This window comes from Scyliorhinus torazame, chromosome 22 (genome assembly GCF_047496885.1).
Source record: "Scyliorhinus torazame isolate Kashiwa2021f chromosome 22, sScyTor2.1, whole genome shotgun sequence".
Taxonomy (NCBI): domain Eukaryota; kingdom Metazoa; phylum Chordata; class Chondrichthyes; order Carcharhiniformes; family Scyliorhinidae; genus Scyliorhinus; species Scyliorhinus torazame.
Genome location: NC_092728.1, coordinates 89,950,764 through 89,963,101, shown reverse-complemented (window position 1 = coordinate 89,963,101; position 12,338 = coordinate 89,950,764). Strand labels below are relative to the sequence as shown.

The window sequence follows — 12,338 nt, the reverse complement described above, 5'->3', positions numbered from 1 at the left end:
TCCAATTTCAAGAGTTGCGAGGCATCTTTATGGAGGCAGTCGCAGCACAAGTGGAGGTTCTTGTAGCAGAGAGGGTCCTGTCTCTGGTCGAAGCTCACTTGTGCACAGTTAAATTCCTGTTGCATGGCCTGTCGTCCATCCTAAGGGGTTCGGATGAGGACGAAGCGGAACCAGTGAGGAGCCCAGTCATGCCTGGCATCTGCAGTGAGGTGGTGGAGAAGTTCCCAGCCAAATTTGAAAACTGGCTGCCGTGTTTTGGGAATATCGATCTGGAGGTTGGGCGACTCATTTAAAAATGCCTCCAAGGCCTGTGATTGGGTTGGCCTTCCTCTGGGCCTGTGTGGCCTTGTTTGTGTTGTCGATCAAGAGCGGCTGGGGTCACCTGAGCTGGCCAGGCCGACCCTCCTTGCTGGAGCCTAGGTAGTTGGCCGTTGGAGCTCAGCCGAGTCGGCATGTTGGATGAAATGAGGCTTGTGTTCTGATCGTTGGAATCCTAGGAAGACCCTGAAGAGTGCTCTCCGTTTCTGATCATAGAATCATAGATGTCAAATCATAGAATCAACAGTGCAGAAGGAGGCCATTCAGCCCATCGAGTCTGCACCGGCCCTTGGAAAGAATACCCTAAGTCCACCCTATACCCGTAACGCAACCTAACCTTTTTGGACACAAAGTGCAATTTAGAATGGTAGGACAACCTAACCTGCCCATCTTTGGACTGAGGGAGGATACCGGAGCACCCGGAGGAAATCCACGCAGACACAGGGGGAACGTGCAGACTCCACACAGACAGTGACCCAAGCCGGGAATCGAACCTGGGTCCCTGGCACTGTGAAGCAACAGTGCAAACCACTGTGCTACCGTTCCGCCTGATCCTGCTTTATCCTGGGTCTACTTTCTCATGCGCCAGTGGAATGGTCGTTATCCTGATGACTGCCTTGTGCCTCAGTTGCTATCCTGGGCTTTGCTCTCCGATAATCATGTTGTCATGTGTCATCAATTTATCTGTTTGCGGGTTAGCAACTATTTCTGGTGTGATATCCTGCATCGTGGATTATCCTGTTTTAGTAAGATTTTGTTCTGTTAACTGAATATTGATTTTGGAATTTGTGCCCAGTTCATTTTTCCTAATATACCCTTGAGGGGGTGAGATGAGCAGAACCAGATCTGGGAGGGGGTGTTGGAGGTACGTTCTGTACTCGCTACGTTTGTGGAAGGTCCCCCATAATTAGAATTTTTAAAACTTTTGACTGCTCCTTTTCTTTAGCCCCAGGCACACTGTATTATCCTGTTGAGAACTTGGGTTTGTTGGACTCTCCTTTACGGGGGAGTCGGTCGCTTCTCCTGATTTGGGTTTCCCTCTTTGACTTGTATTGGAATCTGTGAGGGCCGGCTGTGTTGGTGTTGGATGGTGAGCCTTGGTGTCAGAAAAGGACCTACGTTGGCTTTTATGTGGCCTTATCCTTTCTTCCTTTGAGTGGTCCTGGTTGTTTGGTGGTCCCGTTGTTCCAGGGAGTGGGGGGCTCAGCTCCCTGCACCCCCATAGGAAAGATCTTATGGAACCTAACCAAAGCTTTTACATTGGTTGTATTGGGAAGATCTGATTCGTTTCATATTGTTTCATTTAAAGTTGCAGGAACTCAACTACGACATAAAGTGAGGGAATACGTACAGAATAGTATGTTTCCTCTTTGTACTTAGCGCACATTGCACCCTCTATAGAATTACTGTCCTTACAGAAAATAATCGACAGTTGCTGCCACCTTACAGTGATTTCAAGTTTCACTGAGCAGTAACTTGAAGTCATTGCCTCCAGGCACTTCCCTTGGTTTTCAGAGAGTATCCTAAATCCAAGACCAGCAGTAAAGCTTGTACTGATGATTCTTCCCCTCTGGCCATGCCAGGGCACATCCCCTGAAATTCTTAATTGGCTGTGGTAGTTTACAAAGCCAAGTTGTCTATTCTCTCTCTGCTGACCACATAAAACTGCAATCTGTCTATGCTGTTCATTGATGTAGGGAAGCCTGTAACCTGAGCTTCAAAATGGCTTCACCTGTACTCTTCTTCATGCCAGCGTAAAGCGACTTTGGGTAGAATTTCTGATGGGTTATTCTTGTGCCCCAATTCTCTTTCATCTTGGAAGTAAATGGACTGCACAACTGTTACAACCGATACTTGGGGAGCTCGATCTCCAATATTAACACACATGCTGTTGCTGTTGTCCCGAAGCGTGAATGCCATGCACCTTTGTTCCGGTAAAACAATCTAAGCCTTTCTTTCATTTCTCACAAGAATAACCACAGAGGCGTACTGTTTTTTTTTTAACATGTTTTATTCTCCTCCTTTTTCACATTTTCTCCCAAATTTACACCCACCAACAATAAACAATAATCAGTAACAAATATGTCAATCACCATATCAATAACAACAACCCCATCCTCCCACTAAACCCCAAACATTATCCCGCATGTTCACACAAACAAATGACAAAAAGGAATTAGGGTTCACCCATAGTCGCCATTAACACACACAGCCCCCCAACCCTCCCACCCACCCCAACTAATGTTCGATGTTATCCAATTATTGAAAGTGCATAATGAATAATTCCCATGAATTGTAGAACCCCTCCACCCTTCCCCTCAGTTCAAACTTAACCTTCTCAAGAGTCAAGAATTCCAACAGGCCCCCCCCCCCCCCCCCCCCCCCCCCCCCCCGCCAGGGCACAGGGTGGAGAGGTTGCTCTCCAACCTATCAGGATCCGCCTTCGGGTGATCAACGAGGCGAAGGCTACAACATCCTGCCTCCGCACCCGTTTCCAACCCTGGCTGGTCCGACACCCCAAATATGGCCTCCCGGGGGCCTGGGTCCAGTTTCACGTGCACCACTTTAGAAATTACTCTAAAAACCTCCTTCCAGTAATCCTCTAGCTTTGGACAGGGCCAAAATATATGAACGTGATTAGCGGGCCCCCCGCAACGTTCACACACACCTTCTACTCCTTCAAAGAATCGGCTCATCCTCGCCCTCATGAGGTGTGCTCTGTATACCACCTTCAGCTGTATCAGCCCCAACCTCGCGCACGAGGTGGAGGCATTCACTCTCCGGAGTACCTCACACCAGAACCCCTCCATATCCTCTCCCAACTCTTCCTCCCACTTTGCTTTGATCACTTCCAGTGGTGCCTTCTCCTCCAACAAAATAGCTCCGTAAACCGCTGACACTACCCCTTCTCCAGTCCCCCTGTCGTCAGCACCACCTCCAGCAATGTGGAGGCCGGCTCCACCGGGAAGCTCTGTATCTCCTTTCTGGCAAAATCTCGAACCTGCATGTATCTGAACATTTCCCCCTGCTCCAGCCCATACTTCGCTTCCAGCTCCTTCAATCCTGCAAACCGACCCCTAAAAAACAAATCTTTTAGTGTCTTAATCCCCTTCTCCTCCCATTTCTGAAAATTTCCATCTCACTTCCCTGGCTCAAATCTGTGGTTCCCCCAACCCGAAGTGTTGGCGAAACTGCCTCCAAATTATCAATGAAGCTATTATTACCGGATTCCCTGAGTATTTCCCTAGGGCCATCGGGAGTGGTGCTGTTGCTAGTACTCTCAATCCCGACCCCCTGCACAAACTCTCCTATATTCTGACCCACTGGGAATCAACACCTCTGACCCAGCTCCGCACCTTCTCCACATTCGCCGCCCAGTAGTAATACATCAGGTTCGGGAGACCCAAACCCCCTGCCTGCCTTCCCCTCTGTAGCAGCACCTTCCTAACTCTGGTCACCTTCCCTCCCCATATCAACAAAGTAATCCTTCCCTCAATCTCTCTGAAAAAAGCCTTTGGCAGGAAAATCGGCAGGCATTGAAAAATAAACAGAAATCGCGTCAACACGTTCCCAACCCGCCAGTGACAGAGGGAGACTGTCCCACCTTGCCAGATCAGCTTTCACTCTCCCCACCAAACTAGAAATGTTGTACCTGCGGATCCCACCCCCACTCCCGGGCAACCTGCACCCCCAGGTACCTAAAGTGAGTCCCTGCCCTATGGAATGGCAGCCCCTCCACCCCGGCCGAGACACCACAAAATACTCACTTTTGTCTAGATTTAATTTGTACCCCGAGAAAGACCCAAACACTCGAAGCAGCTCCAATATTACCCCTATCGTCACAGTCGGTTCCGACACGTATAACAGCAAGTCATCGGCATATAAGAACACCCTATGCTCTTTCCCTCCCCCGCACTACTCCTTTCCATACCCCCGAACCTCTTAATGCGATGGCCAACGGCTCAATCGCGAGTGCAAACAGCAGGGGGTCATGGGACATCCCTGCCTAGTCCCACGGTGGAGAGAAAAGTAACTCGAGCTGATGTTGTTTGTGCGGACACTCACCCTCGGCTCCTTATAAAGTAGCTTTACCCAGTTCACAAATCTTGGTCCAACCCCAAACCGCTCCAGAACTGCCATCAAGTATCCCCATTCTACCCGATCAAATGACTTCTCAGCGTCCAATGCCATACCCACCTCTGTTTCCTTCCCCTCCGCCGGTGCCGTAACAACGTTCAATACCCTTCTAAAGTTTGAAAAAAGCTGCCGCCCTCTCGCAAACCCGTTCTGATCTTCACCTATCACCTTTGGGAGGCACTCCTACAGCCTACCCACCAGTACCTTCCCCAATACTTTTGCGTCCACATTCAAAAGTGATATAGGCCTATACGACCCACATTCCGTCTGATCCTTACCTTTTTTTAGCCACAGGGAAATCGATGCCTGCCCCAATGTTTGTGGCAACACCCCCTTCCCTATCGCCTCTTCAAACATCCCCACCATCAGGGGTGCCAGCTTATCCTTGAATTTTTTATAATATTCCACCAGAAATCCATCCGGCCCTGCCACCTTCCCCGACTTCATCCTCCCAATCGCATCTTTTATCTCCTGCTCCACCATCGCTCCTTCTGATGTAGTCCTGTCCCCCTCCCCTAACCTTGGGTACTCCAACCCATCTAGAAATTCCTGCATCTCCCGGTCTCCCCCAGGTGGCTCTGACCTGAACAACCTCTCATAAAATTCCTCAAAGATCTTGTTAATCAGATCCGGAGCCACCACCAACTTCCCTGCCCTATCCTTCACCTGAACAATTACCCTTACCGCTGCCTCCCTCCAGAGCTGACCTGCTAACCTCCAAGGGTCCACCCCTCCCATTTCCATCATTAGCCCAGCCAACGCGTTCGCCCCCCCTTGATGGGACCAGCAAGCGTGGCCGTGACCTGTCCAACCTTGGCTCCTGCACCAAGTTCCAGTCCCCCCCCACTATCAGTTTGTGTGTGTCCAAGTCGGGGATAGCCCCAAACACCTTCTTTGCGAATCCCACATTGGGACCGTATACACTTAACAGCGCCACTAACCTCCCCTCCAGCGCCCCTGTCACAATCACATATCTACCCCCTTGATCTGCCATCACCTTCTCCATCTGGAAGCGTACTCTTTTGCTGACCATTACCGCTACCCCTCGAGCCCTTCCGTCAAGTCCAGAGTGAAACACCTGACTAACCCAGCCCTTTTTAAGTCTCACTCGGTCCTTCACCCTCAAGTGAGCCTCCTGCAGCATTGCTACATCGGCTTTCAAACTTTTAAGATGCGCAAGCATCCTTGACCTCTAGACCGGACCTCCTAACCCCCTCACATTCCACGTGACTATTCTAACTGGGGGTCACTCACCCCCCCCCCACCCTTCTTATCCACTATCATCATACCATGAGCCTGACCCGCCCCAGTCCATTATTAACATCGAACCCCTTCCCCCCCTCCCAAAAACCTGTTAACCAGGCTCCAATGTCCGCAGCCCTCCTCTCACCTCACCTCTGTTCACTAGCCAACTTTAGTAAGCTAGCACGGGTGGCTCCCCCCGCCAAGGTATACCGTCCCCTCCCACCCAGTCCCAGAGAAAGAAAAAACAAAAACAACAATCCAACGCATACCATTCACTAAAATAAGATCTAACCGTCGCAACACAGAATGCCAATGAACCCAACCAATAACTTGAACTCTGTAACAATGTGAAGTAGAGTAAATTACAATACACGTCAGTAAAAAGAAAGTTCTAGCATTTATACATTTTCCAGATCCCCAATCGCAGTCCACAGTCTCTCTTCCAGCTCCGTTCCTCACGTCTGTCCCAAGCCTTCTGCCTTCACGAACGCCTCAGCCACCTCTGCTGTCTCGAAATAAAAGTCTTTGGCATCATACATCACCCTCAGCTTCGCCGGGTATACCATACCAATTCGCACCCCCTTTTTGTACAGTGCCGCCTTCACTTGCCCGAACGCCGCTCGTCTTTTTGCCAACTCCACCGTCAAGTCCTGGTAGATCCGAACTCCAGCACCATCCCACTGCACCTCGCGCTTCTGCTTCGCCCAGCTTAACACCTTCTCCTTCATGCAGTACTTATGGAAGCAGATAATTACTGCTCTTAGCGGCTCATTCACTTTGGGCTTCGGCCTTAATGACCGATGAGCTCTGTCCAGCTCATACCGGGAGGGGTTCTCACCCTCCCCCATCAACTCCGCCAACTTCTTAGCGAAGTACTCCGTTGGCCTTGGGCCCTCTGTCCCTTCGGGCAAGCCCACAATTCTCAGACTGTGCCGCCTCAAGTGGTTCTCCAAGTCCTCAAGCTTTGCTTGGAGTCCTCTGTTGACCTCCACCACCCTCCGCAGCTCATCTCCCATCGAGGTGAACTGGTCGCTGTGCTGCGACACGGCCTCCTCCACTTCCTTCATCTTCTCGCCCTGCTCTCTCACCTCGGCCGATGTCTTTGCCACAGCTACCCTCACCAGGACAATTGCCTCCTCCACCAATGACTTCAATATGACCGCCATCTCCTTCCTCAAAGCCTCCATGTGCCTCGCAAACTGCTTTTCCAGCTCCACCGCCATCGCCTTGGTCATCTTCTCCAAGTAGTGCGGCCCCACCATGCGGTCCGCATCCGCCATCTTGTCCGTGCTTTTGCTGGTTCTCGGTTCCTCCCTTCTTCGACGCTGCTTTTCGCATCCTTTAATGACTTATTATTTTTCTCCCACCCTACTTTCATTCTTCAATCTTTTTTTTTTTAATCGAAAAACAAAAAATTCTTTCTTCAAAAAAAATCACCAAGTTTCTTTAAAACTTCTTTCTCTTTTTTGTATTCCTCCAGAATTCCCCTGGGACCGGACTTCAGTCTTCTTACAACATTCTAGGCGGGAGCCACCCGCTGTGGCACATCTCACCTACATCGCGCCCTGGCTTCGGGCCTGCCGCCTCGACCTCCGTTAAGCTCTGCCCCCGCTGCTCCGACCTCCGCGCGCGCTGGGCCCGCACCTCCGCAACAGCCGCCCGACACCCGCGCGGGGTTCCTCGCCGGTTTTAAAACCGGCCCTGCTTAACGCCCAGGACGGCCCCAAAGGCCGACAATAATCGGGGGGGGGGGGGGGGAGCGAAGAATCGGAAGCTAAAGCGCCGCAAATAGTGGCTACTGGCGGGAGCTCCTCTCGATGCGGTCGACCTGCTCGCAAACGCCACCGGAAGTCAGAGGCGTACTCTTAAACAGACTTCAGAACCGGTCATGTGTCCCCCTTAATTCTACTCTAAATTTAAATATACAGTCCCAAAACATCATAATCTTCTATGGCTCACCAGGGAAGTAGATTTAAATTGTAAGTTGCTTTCATAGTGTAACATGTGTCTCAGGAGAACGACTTAAGCGCCTCTGATGGGTTGTTTGTATATTTTTGTACTCTGTCTGATGCCTTAACTTTGCCTCTGAACTTTACCGTTGAGGTCTCTCACCGTGTTTGATGCCTTCCCTAATGCGTCTTCTCTATTTTGAACTGGCACAAACCAGGAACTCCAGTGAATTGACAGGGATATGTTGAGGAGTCACCTGCCATGACAGAGTTCCTTGGAGAGCACTTGCTATTGGAGTTGGTTGTCAGGCATACAAACTACATGCCCTGCCCAATGCAGCTGGTTTTGAGTGCTTTGTGCCTTGATGCTGGGTAAACTGGTTAGGGAACGGACTGCTGGTGGACTGCCTTTTGTGCCACCAAATTTGGAAACTCTTGCGGAAGCATTGCTCGTGGTACTTCTCCAGTACTTTAAAGAGCCTGCTGTAGATTTTCCAAGTCTCCGAAGCGTAGAGTGCAGGGATCACTGTTGCCCGGTAAATGATCTTAGTCTCGGGTTTGAGACGTCGATCCACAAATACGCTTTTCCTCAGTCAGTCGACAGCTGAGCTGGCTCATTCGGTGGGATGATGAATTTTGTTGTCTATGTCTGCCTTCATTGAGAGGAGGCTCCCAAGCTACAGGTGACAGGTTTAGTTAAAGGATCTGGATCGGCGCAGGGTAGGAGGGCCGAAGGGCCTGTTCCTGTGCTGTAATTTTCTTTGTTCTTTCTTCTTTGTACATAGAATGGTTGGTCACAAACCAGGGATATGAAGTGCTGAATCATCTTATTCTGTTTGCTATGCGCAAATTGACTGCCATATTTACCAACCAAGCAACAGTGCCTGCACAGCAGATGTACTCCTGAATACAAGAAGCATGCAAGTTTATTTTGTAACAGTTCAATGTGAAAATCAACAACCAATTATATGAAAAAGTTGTTGCATAAAGTATGAAGTGATTCAGTAGCTTATTTGTAAAACAATGAACCTTTCAATAGACTGGAATGCTCGTAACAGAACCCTGGCAATCAGGAAATCCCTGGTTGCAATCTTTTCTCCAGGAAAAGGTGGAAGCTGAAACTGAAGGTCCATAAATAAGAAAAACATGCGCACAAATGGCAATTCTAATGTGTTTAGAATATATAATTGAACTGTGTGTACTTTTGTTTAAGTCCTTAAAGTTACATCAATAAGGGTATTCACGTTAAATATGTGTTTCCCGATGGGAAAGTAATTGATTGCCCCCAAGAATTTCTTGAATAAAAGTGCCAAGGGCTTTAAGTGACTTGGATTTGAGGGTGAGGCACATAGAGAAACACTGTTTCCTCGACAGAAAACAATGCTTTTAAAAATTAATTTATTTCAAAGAGATTGACATAAAAGGAAATTATACGATTTATTTCAGAACCGTAACAGAGTTCATGTAAATCCTGCAATAGAGGCATAGCTAATAATTTTAGTGGTGTCAACATATAATGCAAAAGATAAGTTGATCTGCAAATAACATCAAATGACCTATAAACAAAAGAATGAGTTGAAGTAAAATTATTCACTGCGCTAGCATTAAAACAGTTTTTTACAAGAGACCGCTTATCTTTGTAATATAAGTGAAAAATTGTAATGCCCATTGTTCCATTTAGATGGCATTATGAATAGATGCTATATATCCCATTGTTCAATGAACAATGGCTGTTTTCTCTCCAGTAGTTTGTATGTCAGGTCTTTGGTTTTGCCATCAACTTTGTAATCAAATGGCATATATGGGTAGTGTTAGGAAAACAAAGGTAATTTTAAGGGATTTATATTAGTAAATATTTAAGGAGTTTAATTCAATGTTTCTGTGCCTAGAAGGGTAAAACCTAGAGTTAGATTCATGCTGGACAAATGTTTTTGTATGTGTGGGGTTCGGTTAAGCTCCAACTTCGTTTCTATTGTGCTTGGAGAGGGCTACAGGATGAAGAATAAATGAAAGACATAAGCATGTAGGTGTTTCTTGGCATCTGGGGCCTTGTAAGTTGAAAGGTTTTAGTTTAGCTAATGTGATTGCAGGTGGGGATAGATCGTGAGAGAGAAAGCAGGTCTCACAGCTCTGCTTGAATTAGTTGGTTTTAGAAAGGCTAAAGAGGGGAACATTTCTCTCAGCCTTGCGAGAAGAAAAGCTATTATTCCATTGTATGGTTAAGAAAACAGATGCTGGAAATCTGAAGTACAGCTAGTTAAGGAAATTAGAGAAATTAAGGGAAGTGTTCAAGAAATCTGGAGTTAAGTGAACAGAGACCAAAGTATGGTTCAGAAGAATTAAATGAAGTGTAAACCGAGTGTCTGAGTTAAAGAGACAATTGCATTAACCAGATTTAAAGTGGGACAGCAGCCTTCAAAGATAAATCAAATGTCTGATGCCATTTTAATACAGTCTGGAAATTGAGAGTTAAAGCAATTGTGAGCAGTTTGCACAGCAATCAAGACAAATAAATCCTAAAGGAGTTGGTGTAAAATCCTGAACTGGATTCACTGTTAAAAGTGGAGTGGAAGTTTAGTTTAAAAGTGCAATTTGGAAAACCTGGCCTGGATTCGGAATGCAAACTTCGAAGTAAAAATATACTTATGAGAAGATTTTAAAGCTTATTTTTGTTGTGGAGTTTGGAAACTCTCACGTGACAGTCATCTGGGGGATTTTCTGAGGAGAAATCCACAGACACTAACTTGGGTTCAGAGCGGAGGTGTGTATTTGACCTCAGTCACCTTGTGTGCTTAAAAGGGACATTGTGTGCCAATGAGATCATTTTAGTTTAAGATGTACTTTGTAATCCATGTTAATTCTTAAACCTTTTTTATAAATGTTTCTTAATTGGGTTTTTGAACAAAGTATATTTACCGTTATGTACACAGAATAAGAAATATATATATATATACATATATAGAAGAGAAGGGCACACCCAAACATACCAAAGAAAAAAGTAATAACAAAAAAATAGAATAACTGGTAGGGCATTGTGCATCAGCTCAACAGCAGCAACTCTGTACAACTGGCAAAATCAGTTACAACACATAAGTAGGCAACTGTTTGTGGGGGGGCGGGGTGTGGAGACTGGGGAGGTAAATGTACATTTGGGCGCCGGAGAAACAATTACAGTGGGCAATACTCAAATGGATTTGGTGTTGGTGTTGTCACTTGCTTCTCCCGGACAGATCTCGCTGCCGTTGTCGCCTCGTGCTCACCTCCGCTTCAGCCGTTCCTCCCGTCATTCACCTGCATTCTCCTTGTTCTCTGTTCCTGGAGATGCCAAGTTTGTTATCGTATCCCGTGCCCTCCTTCCGGCTGTCATTTCCCTGCCACCCCCCACCTCCCTGGTTCTCTCTTGTTCCCTGTCCCTTCCCTCTCTTCTCCTCCCCCCCCTCCGCCCCGCTTCCACCCCCTCCCCTCCCCCCCTCCTGTGGTTCGCCTTTTTTTCTTCTTAGGTTTAGCTGCCCCCGCCCCCCTGCTTTCTCGCCCTCTCATGCTTTGGCTACTTTCCCCTGATTCTTGGCTACCTGGCTATTCTTCTGCTTGTTCGTTGGCCACAAACAGGTCCCGGAACAATTGGAAGCCGTCATCTGGCCCTCGGATGGCGAATTTGATTTTCTCCATTTGGAGAGATTCCGAGAGGTCGGACAGCCAGTCTGCAGCTTAAAGGTGGTGCTGCTGACCGCCAGCCGAACAGGATTCTACGGCAACTTCCGGTTGCGGCGATGCGGAGCTAAGCCGCACATTTCGGCTATAACGTCTCGCTATAACGGACCTTTGGGCTCTCCAGAGGAGCCCCAACGGAAATTTTTTGATTTAATCCCGTGTGGGAAGGTGAAGTAAGGTCCCCCCCTTACGTTGTATGGCGGAAATTGGCGGTGGAGCGTCCGAGAAAGAGACTCTGGAGCAGCGGCAAAAACGAGGGGGAAAAAACAAGATGGCGGAGGGCGGAGATCGAGCAGCATGGGGGCCGGACCAGCAGGAGTTCCTTAAGCGCTGTGTGGAGGAGCTTAAAAAGGAGGTGCTGGCGCCAGTGCTGTTGGCGATCGAGGGGCTGAAGGAGACCCAGAAGGCCCAGGCGATGGAGCTTCGTGAGGTGAGGGATAAAACGAATGGGAACGAGGACGAGATCCTGGGCCTGGAGGTAAAAATGGAGGCGCACGAGGCGGTGCACAGGAGGTGGGCCGAGAGACTCGAGGTCCTGGAGAACAGGTCGAGGAGGAAGAATCTCCGGATTCTGGGTCTCCCCGAAGGAGTGGAGGGAGCTGATGCCGGGGAGTATGTGAGTACGATGCTCCAGTCGCTGATGGGTGCGGAGGCCTCTCCGAGCCCCCTGGAGCTGGAAGGGGCTCACCGGGTCCTGGCGAGGAGACTCAAGGCTGATGAGCCGCCAAGGACGATAGTGGCAAGGTTCCAATCCGGCTGATCACGTGGAATGTGAGAGGCCTAAATGGGCCGGTTAAGCGGGCCCGAGTGTTCGCGCACCTAAAGGGACTGGAGGCAGACTGAAGGCAGACGTGGCCATGCTTCAGGAGACACATCTGAAGGTGGCAGATCAGGTCAGGTTAAGGAAGGGATGGGTAGGACAGGTGTTCCATTCGGGGCTGGATGCGAAGAATAGAGGGGTGGCAATATTGGTGGGGA

The 12,338-nt window shown here is 48.5% G+C and overlaps 1 protein-coding gene across 6 annotated transcripts in view; it reads left to right on the top strand.

The window, feature by feature from the left end:
• Positions 1–12,338, top strand: part of LOC140399196 (disabled homolog 2-interacting protein-like) — a 1,161,885-nt gene that overhangs the window by 520,957 nt on the left and 628,590 nt on the right. The gene's annotated exons all lie outside the window — the stretch shown is intronic.